Source organism: Ranitomeya imitator, chromosome 8 (genome assembly GCF_032444005.1).
Source record: "Ranitomeya imitator isolate aRanImi1 chromosome 8, aRanImi1.pri, whole genome shotgun sequence".
Classification (NCBI taxonomy): domain Eukaryota; kingdom Metazoa; phylum Chordata; class Amphibia; order Anura; family Dendrobatidae; genus Ranitomeya; species Ranitomeya imitator.
Window position 1 is genome coordinate 2,810,220 of NC_091289.1, and position 10,857 is coordinate 2,821,076.

The window sequence follows — 10,857 nt, forward strand, 5'->3', positions numbered from 1 at the left end:
GTCCTCTGTGTGAAGGATATGGGCGCTGACAGGTTGACACGGACACTTGTGTTCTCCACATCTTCTGGCCAGGTAGTTATTTTATTGCCTGCAGGAAGGTCTTGGGTTCATCCCACTAATGATTCCCTGCAGGGGCCTCGGTATCGGCAGAACATCGCCTCTGGGGGAAGAAGCATCCTGCAATTCACCACATGACCTCTGACCACAAAATAAAATACATAGTTTGACGCAAAGGTTTTTGTTTTTAAACAAAATGTTTCCTTACAAACTCAAAAACTTTCTCATGGTTTGACAACTTCTTGAAAACTTGCATCTTGGCAAACTTCCCACTCAGGTGGGGATAATGCAGAGATTTGCCGAGCTCTATGGGCATCACACAATAGCGCTCCCCTTTGAGATGCATATATGGTGCTCTTCAATTGTTAATGATGCCAGTAGCCCCATAGCTTCCATTGTCCTGCATGTCAAGGTCTGCAGGCACCTCACACTTTGGTCATTTGCAGCCATACACAGAAGTGGAGACACTGAAATATCAAAGATGGGCATTTCATACGCGGTTCTCAATGAGAGGTGTCCAGGAAGAAGATGTCCCTTATTCATTAGGAGGCACACGCCTCAGTCGTGTGTATCTCGGCAGAAACGTCACTCCAGGCAGGAGTCAGGCTCTGGAGTAACATTTCTGGAGTAAAAAAAGCCAGATTACTTACCGGTAATGTTCTTTTAGTGAGTCCACAACAGCACCCTACTGGAGAGAGGGATCTGCCTCACAGGAACAGGAAACCTACAGAAAATAAAGGGGGTTGTCCGCCTCTCCTCCTCAGTTTTGATTTCAGAGTACCTGGACGGCCACCAGTGTTAGGCAAATACTATTATTTTATGTTCAAACTTATTTGCTCTATATTTGGTGAAAATTTTTTACTTATTAGTGCACAATATATTAACCTAGGGAGGGATGTAAGAGGGTGCTGTCGTGGACTCACTAAAAGAGCATTACCAGTAAGTAATCCGGCTTTTTACCCTTCGCCACGACAGCACCCTACTGGAGATTTTCCAGAGACCATCACCTAGGGAGGGACCACCGTGCTGAGGACAGTCCTGCCAAAGTCTAGGTCAGAAGTTGATGACAGGTCAAGCCTATAGTGGTTATAGAAGGTAGAAGGATCTGACCAAGTTGCCGCCTTACATATGGTTTCTATTGGGACGTCTCCTCTTTCGGCCCAGGAGGATGCCATAGCTCTGGTAGAGTGCGCCGTTATGCCTTCCGGAGGGTCCTCTTTCCTCGTGGAATAAGCCAGTCTGATAGACTCTGATCCACCGGGATAAGGTGCTTTTTGTGACTCCATGACCCTTCTTGCGACCCTGGAAGGATATGAACAGAGCCCTACACTGTCGCCAGCTCCTGTTCCTTTCAATGTATTTTAATACTACTCTCCTAACATCTACAGTGTGATACCTGTGTTCCTCAGGAGTGGAGGGATTACTGAAAAAGGTGGGTAGGAGTATTTCTTGTGATCTATGAAATTTCTTTGCTACCTTGGGAAGGTAGGAGGGGTCTGGTTTAAGAATCACCTTATCCTGAAACGTCAGCAGGAAAGGTGGATCCATGGAAAGAGCTTGGATGTCACCAACTCTTCTGGCCGAAGTCAGTGCCACCAAGAGGGCCGTTTTGAGTGATAGGTGTTTAAGGGGTAACGAGTCTATTGGTTCAAGAGGAGAGTCTGTTAGGGCGTGTAGAACTAAATTTATATCCCAGGGTGGAATTCTAGGTATGTTAACGGTATTTATTCGTTCGCAGGCTGAGATAAATCGGGACACCCATCTATTTCCTGCAACGTTATAGCCATAGAGGGCCCCAGTGCCAATACGTGGACTTTTAGCGTATTTACAGACAAACCTAGATCTTTCCCTTTTTGAAGGAATTCTAAGATAGGTTGTATTGGGATTTCTGATGTGTTGGAAGATGTATAGAATTGTAGGAATTTTTTCCATATTTTTGTATTGATTAAACCTTCCGAGAACCCTCTTAATTTTAGCATTTGCGTTTCAAATTCCAGGTCGTCAAATGGAGACGGTCCACTTGAGGGTGGAAAAACAGTCCCTGGAAGAGAAGGTTGGGAATCAATGGGAGGACACAAGGATCTGAGACCGACATGGTTTGTAGCCACTTGGACCAGAATGGTGCTATCAGTATAATCCTCGCTCCTTCTCTGATCTATATATATAATTGTCTAAGGGTTTTTCCGTCTGTCTGTCTTGGAAATCCCGCGTCTCTGATTGGTCGAGGCCGCCAGGCCTCGACCAATCAGCAACGGGCACAGCGACGATGATGTCATAATGGTTGCCATGGCGACAATGATGTCATAAAGGTTGCCTCGACCAATCAGTGACGGGCACAGCGACAATGATGTCATAATGGTTGCCATGGCGACGATGATGTCATAAAGGTTGCCTCGACCAATCAGTGACGGGCACAGCGACGATGATGTCATAATGGTTGCCATGGCGACGATGATGTCATAAAGGTTGCCTCGACCAATCAGCAATGGGCACAGCGACGATTATGTCATAATGGTTGCCATGGCGACAATGATGTCATAAAGGTTGCCTCGACCAATCAGTGACGGGCACAGCGACAATGATGTCATAATGGTTGCCATGGCGACGATGATGTCATAAAGGTTGCCTCGACCAATCAGTGACGGGCACAGCGACGATGATGTCATAATCGTTGCCATGGCGACGATGATGTCATAAAGGTTGCCTCGACCAATCAGCAATGGGCACAGCGTTGATGATGTCATAATGGTTGCCATGGCAACGATGATGTCATAAAGGTTGCCTCGACCAATCAGCAACGGGCACAGCGACGATGATGTCATAATGGTTGCCATGGCGACAATGATGTCATAAAGGTTGCCTCGACCAATCAGTGACGGGCACAGCGACGGTGATGTCATAATGGTTGCCATGGTGACGATGATGTCATAAAGGTTGCCTCGACCAATCAGCGACGGGCACAGTCTGCCGCGAATTCTGGAATCATCATTGTCCATATACTACGGGGACATGCATATTCTAGAATACCCGATGCGTTAGAATCGGGCCACAATCTAGTCTTTCATATAACCTGTGGCAATAATACTATCGGAGGGAAGGCGTATGCCAGACTGAATTGCCAAGGGGCTTGGAGAGCGTCTAGAATGTCCGGATGATCCGCTAAAGATAGGGAGGCAAATTTCTGGATCTGTTTGGTTTTCCTTTTGGCGCACAGATATATTTGAGGATGACCCCATAGGGATACTATCTCTTCGAAGACATGATGGTTTAGGCACCATTCCCCCTGTCTCAAGGTGTGTCGACTTAAGAAGTCTGCCTGCTGGTTGTTTTCCCCTTTTATGTGAAGCGCAGTAAGGGATAATAGATGTGCCTCTGCTCTATGGTCACACCCCGAGACCCCACAATCAGCTCCTACACTGATATGCCTCCACTGTCCGTACACACCACGAGAGCCCACTTGACAGCTCCTGCATAGATTTGCCTCTGGCTATGGTCACACTCCGAGACCCCGCATGAAGGCTCCTGCACTGATTTGCCTCCCCTCTATGGTCGAACTCCGAGACCCCACAATCAGCTCCTCCACTGATATGCCTCTGCTCTATGGTCACACCCCGAGACCCCACAATCAGCTTCTACACTGATATGCCTCCACTGTCCGTACACACCACGAGAGCCCACTTGACAGCTCCTGCATAGATTTGCCTCTGGCTATGGTCACACTCCGAGACCCCGCATGAAGGCTCCTGCACTGATTTGCCTCCCCTCTATGGTCGAACTCCGAGACCCCACAATCAGCTCCTCCACTGATATGCCTCTGCTCTATGGTCACACCCCGAGACCCCACAATCAGCTTCTACACTGATTTGCCTCTGCTCTATGGTCACACCCCGAGACCCCACAATCAGCTCCTCCACTGATATGCCTCTGCTCTATGGTCACACCCCGAGACCCCACAATCAGCTTCTACACTGATTTGCCTCCACTGTCCGTACACACAACGAGAGCCCACTTGACAGTTCCTGCACTGATTTGCCTCTGGCTATGGTCACACTCCGAGACCCCACATGACAGCTCCTGCACTGATTCGCCCCTCACTAGATGGCCGTACCACGAGACCCCACATGAAGGCTCCTGCACTGATTTACCCTGACAAAGATTTGCCCCCTGCTCTAAGGCCACACTAGGAGACCCCACATGACAGCTCCTGCACTGATTCGTCCCGTTCTATAGCCACACCACGAGACCCCACATGATGGCTCCTGCTTCACTTCACCCATCCCCGCTCTATGCCGGCCGCTCTATGCCGGCCACTCTATGCCGGCTCCTAGTGATGTGCTCACAAGGGTCCATATGTGACGTCCATAGAGAAGCTCTCGCCTTTTAAAAGCAGCTGATGGACATTTACACCATCTTCTTAGCTGCAGTAATGGCACTGGGGCATAACACCGCGGGGGGAGAGCACGGAGCATAACACAGGTTACACCTCAGGCGCAGGTTACACCTCAGGCGCGGGCGCAGGTTACACCTCAGGCGCGGGCGCAGGTTACACCTCAGGCGCAGGTTACACCTCAGGCGCGGGCGCAGGTTACACCTCAGGCGCGGGCGCAGGTTACACCTCAGGACAGGGGACAGGTTACACCTCAGGACAGGGGACAGGTTACACCTCAGGACAGGGGACAGGTTACACCTCAGGACAGGGGACAGGTTACACCTCAGGACAGGGGACAGGTTACACCTCAGGACAGGGGACAGGTTACACCTCAGGACGGGGCACAGGTTACACCTCAGGACGGGGCACAGGTTACACCTCAGGACGGGGCACAGGTTACACCTCAGGACGGGGCACAGGTTACACCTCAGGACGGGGCACAGGTTACACCTCAGGACGGGGCACAGGTTACACCTCAGGACGGGGGACAGGTTACACCTCAGGACGGGGGCGCAGGTTACACCTCAGGACAGGGGGCAGGTTACACCTCAGGACAGGGGACAGGTTACACCTCAGGACAGGGCGCAGGTTACACCTCAGGACAGGGCGCAGGTTACACCTCAGGACAGGGCGCAGGTTACACCTCAGGACAGGGGACAGGTTACACCTCAGGACAGGGGACAGGTTACACCTCAGGACAGGGGACAGGTTACACCTCAGGACAGGGGACAGGTTACACCTCAGGACAGGGGACAGGTTACACCTCAGGACAGGGGACAGGTTACACCTCAGGACAGGGGACAGGTTACACCTCAGGACAGGGGACAGGTTACACCTCAGGACAGGGGACAGGTTACACCTCAGGACAGGGGACAGGTTACACCTCAGGACAGGGGACAGGTTACACCTCAGGACAGGGGACAGGTTACACCTCAGGACAGGGGACAGGTTACACCTCAGGACAGGGGACAGGTTACACCTCAGGACAGGGGACAGGTTACACCTCAGGACAGGGGACAGGTTACACCTCAGGACAGGGGACAGGTTACACCTCAGGACAGGGGACAGGTTACACCTCAGGACAGGGGACAGGTTACACCTCAGGACAGGGGACAGGTTACACCTCAGGACAGGGCTGGTCATCAGGCCATGTCTTATTCTGTGTTGTACTGCCGCAGAATCTCTCTCCATTGTATCTGAATTCATCAGTGCCAATAATGTCAGTGAATAGGAGCCGCCATCCCGGGCCCGCACAGCTCCACTACCATAGGCGCTAACACATAGTCACAAACCTTCAGAACAGCCAACGTCTTCTGTGGCGGCCGTAGGGGGAGCCGCCATGGCTGACAGACCCGTCCTCTGAGGAGACCGTCCGCCAGATGCCCCAACAGCGGAGGAGTCGGATACTGACCGCACTCACCGACCGCACCTAGAAACGGAGGGGAGCAGCATCGCGGCGGAGGGACACAGAGCAGGAGCCGCCAGTGGAGAACTTCGCCTATAACAACCAATCAGATCACGTATATGCATTACAAAAGAAAGAATGGTAGGATTTGATTGGCTGCACGATTTCCCGCCTTTTCTCTGCCCCCGCCTTATACCTGTGATCGGACGCCCCAGCGGAGGGATACACTTGGACTACAACTACATAAGTCAGCGGGAGTGTCTGCCCGAGGTCTGAGGGAGACTGACAGGACGCGAGGATGGAGGAGGAGGGACACCTGAGGTAATAGCCGAGGAGGAAGGACACCTGAGGTAGAAGCCACGGGTGAGGAGGAGGAGGGACACCTGAGGTAATAGCCGAGGAGGAGGGACACCTGAGGTAATAGCCGCGGGTGAGGAGGAGGAGGGACACCTGAGGTAGAAGCCGCGGGTGAGGAGGAGGAGGGACACCTGAGGTAATAGCCGCGGGTGAGGAGGAGGAGGGACACCTGAGGTAGAATCCGCGGGTGAGGAGGAGGAGGGACACCTGAGGTAATAGCCGCGGGTGAGGAGGAGGAGGGACACCTGAGGTAGAATCCGCGGGTGAGGAGGAGGAGGGACACCTGAGGTAGAAGAGGAGGAGGAGGAGGGACACCTGAGGTAATAGCCGAGGAGGAGGAGGAGGGACACCTGAGGTAATAGCCGAGGAGGAGGAGGAAGGACACCTGAGGTAATAGCCGAGGAGGAGGAAGAAGGACACCTGAGGTAATAGCCGAGGAGGAGGAGGAGGGACACCTGAGGTAATAGCCGAGGAGGAGGAGGAGGAGGGACACCTGAGGTAGAAGCCGAGGAGGAGGAGGGACACCTGAGGTAGAAGAGGAGGAGGAGGGACACCTGAGGTAATAGCCGAGGAGGAGGAGGAAGGACACCTGAGGTAATAGCCGAGGAGGAGGAGGAGGGACACCTGAGGTAGAAGCCGCGGAGGAGGAGGAGGGACACCTGAGGTAGAAGCCGCGAGTGAGGAGGAGGCGGGACACCTGAGGTAATAGCCGCGGGTGAGGAGGAGGAGGGACACCTGAGGTAGAAGCTGCGGGTGAGGAGGAGGAGGGACACCTGAGGTAGAAGCCGCGGGTGAGGAGGGACACCTGAGGTAGAAGCCGCGGGTGAGGAGGAGGAGCAGGGACACCTGAGGTAGAAGCCGCGGGTGAGGAGGGACACCTGAGGTAGAAGCCGCGGGTGAGGAGGAGGAGGAGGAGCAGGGACACCTGAGGTAGAAGCCGCGGGTGAGGAGGAGCAGGGACACCTGAGGTAGAAGCCGCGGGTGAGGAGGAGGAGGGACACCTGAGGTAGAAGCCGCGGGTGAGGAGGAGCAGGGACACCTGAGGTAGAAGGTGAGGAGGAGGAGGCGGGACACCTGAGGTAGAAGCCGCGGGTGAGGAGGAGGAGGGACACCTGAGGTAGAAGCCGCGGGTGAGGAGGAGGAGGGACACCTGAGGTAGAAGCCGCGGGTGAGGAGGAGGAGGGACGCCTGGGGTAGAAGCCGCGGGTGAGGAGGAGGCGGGACACCTGAGGTAGAAGCCGCGGGTGAGGAGGAGGAGGGACACCTGAGGTAGAAGCCGCGGGTGAGGAGGAGGCGGGACACCTGAGGTAGAAGCCGTGGGTGAGGAGGAGGAGGGACGCCTGGGGTAGAAGCCAAGGGTGAGGAGGAGGCGGGACACCTGAGGTAGAAGCCGCGGGTGAGGAGGAGGAGGGACACCTGAGGTAGAAGCTGTGGGTGAGGAGGAGGAGGGACACCTGAGGAAGCCGCGGGTGATGAGGAGGAGGGACACCTGAGGTAGAAGCCGCGGGTGAGGAGGAGGAGGGACACCTCAGGTAGAAGCTGAGGAGGAGGAGGAGGGACACCTGAGGTAGAAGCTGAGGAGGAGGAGGGACACCTGAGGTAGAAACCGCGGGTGAGGAGGAGGGACACCTGAGGTAGAAGCCGCGGGTGAGGAGGAGGCGGGACACATGAGGTAGAAGCCGCGGGTGAGGAGGAGGAGGGACACCTCAGGTAGAAGCTGAGGAGGAGGGACACCTGAGGTAGAAGCTGAGGAGGAGGAGGGACACCTGAGGTAGAAACCGCGGGTGAGGAGGAGGGACACCTGAGGTAGAAGCCGCGGGTGAGGAGGAGGCGGGACACCTGAGGTAGAAGCCGCGGGTGAGGAGGAGGAGGGACACCTGAGGTAGAAGCTGCGGGTGAGGAGAAGGGACACCTGAGGTAGAATCCGCGGGTGAGGAGGAGGAGGGACACCTGAGGTAGAAGCCGCGGGTGAGGAGGAGGAGGGACACCTGAGGTAGAAGCCGCGGGTGAGGAGGAGGAGGAGGGACACCTGAGGTAGAAGCCGCGGGTGAGGAGGAGGAGGAGGGACACCTGAGGTAGAAGCCGCGGGTGAGGAGGAGGAGGGACACCTGAGGTAGAAGCCGCGGGTGAGGAGGAGGAGGGACACCTGAGGTAGAAGCCGCGGGTGAGGAGGAGGAGGGACACCTGCGGTAGAAGCCGAGGAGGAGGAGGGACACCTGCGGTTGAAGCCGCGGGTGAGGAGGAGGAGGGACACCTGAGGTAGAAGCCGCGGGTGAGGAGGAGGAGGGACACCTGAGGTAGAAGCCGCGGGTGAGGAAGAGGAGGGACACCTGAGGTAGAAGCCGCCGGTGAGGAGGAGGTGCCCCATTTGTATCTCTCCGCACTCTTGTCATTGTCACCCGTGGGGGTGGAATTATCCTCACACCTGTGTGACTGAGGAATGGCAGAAAAATCAGGAGCAACAACCAGACGTGGCTGCAAAAATGACCGTAGCAGGTGGAGTATACCTTAGTGTAGAACAAAGCATCTCTGGCTGTGGAGCTGGAGGGGTCCTCTGTGCCCTCGCCATACAGGTGGAGGGGTCCTCTGTGCCCTCGCCATACAGGTGGAGGGGTCCTCTGTGCCCTCACCATACAGGTGGAGGGGTCCTCTGTGCCCTCGCCATACAGGTGGAAGGGTCCTCTGTGCCCTCGCCATACAGGTGGAGGGGTCCTCTGTGCCGTCACCATACAAGTGGAGGGGGTCCTCTGTGTCCTCGCCATACAGGTGGAGGGGGTCCTCTGTGCCGTCACTATACAGGTGGAGGGGTCCTATACCGTCACCCTACAGGTGGAGGGGGTCCTCTGTGTCCTCACCATACAGGTGGAGGGGTCCTCTGTGTCCTCGCCATACAGGTGGAGGGGTCCTCGGTGCCATCGCCATACAGGTGGAGGGGTCCTCTGTGCCGTCCCCATACAGGTGGAGGGGTCCTCTGTGCCCTCGCCATACAGGTGGAAGGGTCCTCTGTGCCCTCGCCATACAGGTGGAGGGGTCCTCTGTGCCCTCGCCATACAGGTGGAGGGGTCCTCTGTGCCCTCGCCATACAGGTGGAGGGGTCCTCTGTGCCCTCGCCATACAGGTGGAGGGGTCCTTTGTGCCCTCGCCATACAGGTGGAGGGGTCCTCTGTGCCCTCGCCATACAGGTGGAGGGGTCCTTTGTGCCCTCGCCATACAGGTGGAGGGGTCCTCTGTGCCCTCGCCATACAGGTGGAGTGGTCCTTTGTGCCCTCGCCATACAGGTGGAGGGGTCCTCTGTGCCCTCGCCATACAGGTGGAGGGGTCCTATGCCGTCGCCATACAGGTGGAGGGGTCCTCTGTGTCCTCGCCATACAGGTGGAGGGGTCCTCGGTGCCCTCGCCATACAGGTGGAAGGGTCCTCTGTGCCCTCGCCATACAAGTGGAGGGGTCCTCTGTGCCGTCACCATACAAGTGGAGGGGGTCCTCTGTGTCCTCGCCATACAGGTGGAGGGGGTCCTCTGTGCCGTCACAATACAGGTGGAGGGTTCCTCTGTGCCGTCACCATACAGGTGGAGGGGTCCTATACCGTCACCCTACAGGTGGAGGGGGTCCTCTGTGTCCTCACCATACAGGTGGAGGGGTCCTCTGTGTCCTCGCCATACAGGTGGAGGGGGTCCTCTGTGTCCTCGCCATACAGGTGGAGGGGTCCTCGGTGCCATCGCCATACAGGTGGAGGGGTCCTCTGTGCCGTCCCCATACAGGTGGAGGGGTCCTCTGTGCCGTCCCCATACAGGTGGAGGGGTCCTCTGTGCTGTCGCCATACAGGTGGAGGGGTCCTCTGTGCCGTCGCCATACAGGTGGAGGGGTCCTCTGTGCCGTCGCCATACAGGTGGAGGGGTCCTCTGTGCCGTCGCCATACAGGTGGAGGGGTCCTCTGTGCCCTCGCCATACAGGTGGAGGGGTCCTCTGTGCCCTCGCCATACAGGTGGAGGGGTCCTCTGTGCCCTCGCCATACAGGTGGAGGGGTCCTCTGTGCCCTCGCCATACAGGTGGAGGGGTCCTCTGTGCCGTCGCCATACAGGTGGAGGGGTCCTCTGTGCCGTCGCCATACAGGTGGAGGGGTCCTCTGTGCCGTCGCCATACAGGTGGAGGGGTCCTCGGTGCCCTCGCCATACAGGTGGAGGGGTCCTCGGTGCCCTCGCCATACAGGTGGAGGGGTCCTCGGTGCCCTCGCCATACAGGTGGAGGGGTCCTCGGTGCCCTCGCTATACAGGTGGAGGGGTCCTCTGTGCCGTCAGCATACAGGTGGAAGGGTCCTCGGTGCCCTCGCCATACAGGTGGAGGGGTCCTCGGTGTCGTCGCCATTCAGGTGGAGGGGTCCTCTGTGTCCTCGCCATACAGGTGGAGGGGTCCTCGGTGCCGTCGCCATACAGGTGGAGGGGTCCTCTGTGCCGTCGCCATACATGTGGAGGGGTCCTCTGTGCCGTCGCCATACAGGTGGAGGGGTCCTCTGTGCCGTCGCCATACAGGTGGAGGGGGTCCTCTGTGCCGTCGCCATACAGGTGGAGGGGGTCCTCTGTGCCCTCGCCATACAGGTGGAGGGGTCCTCGGT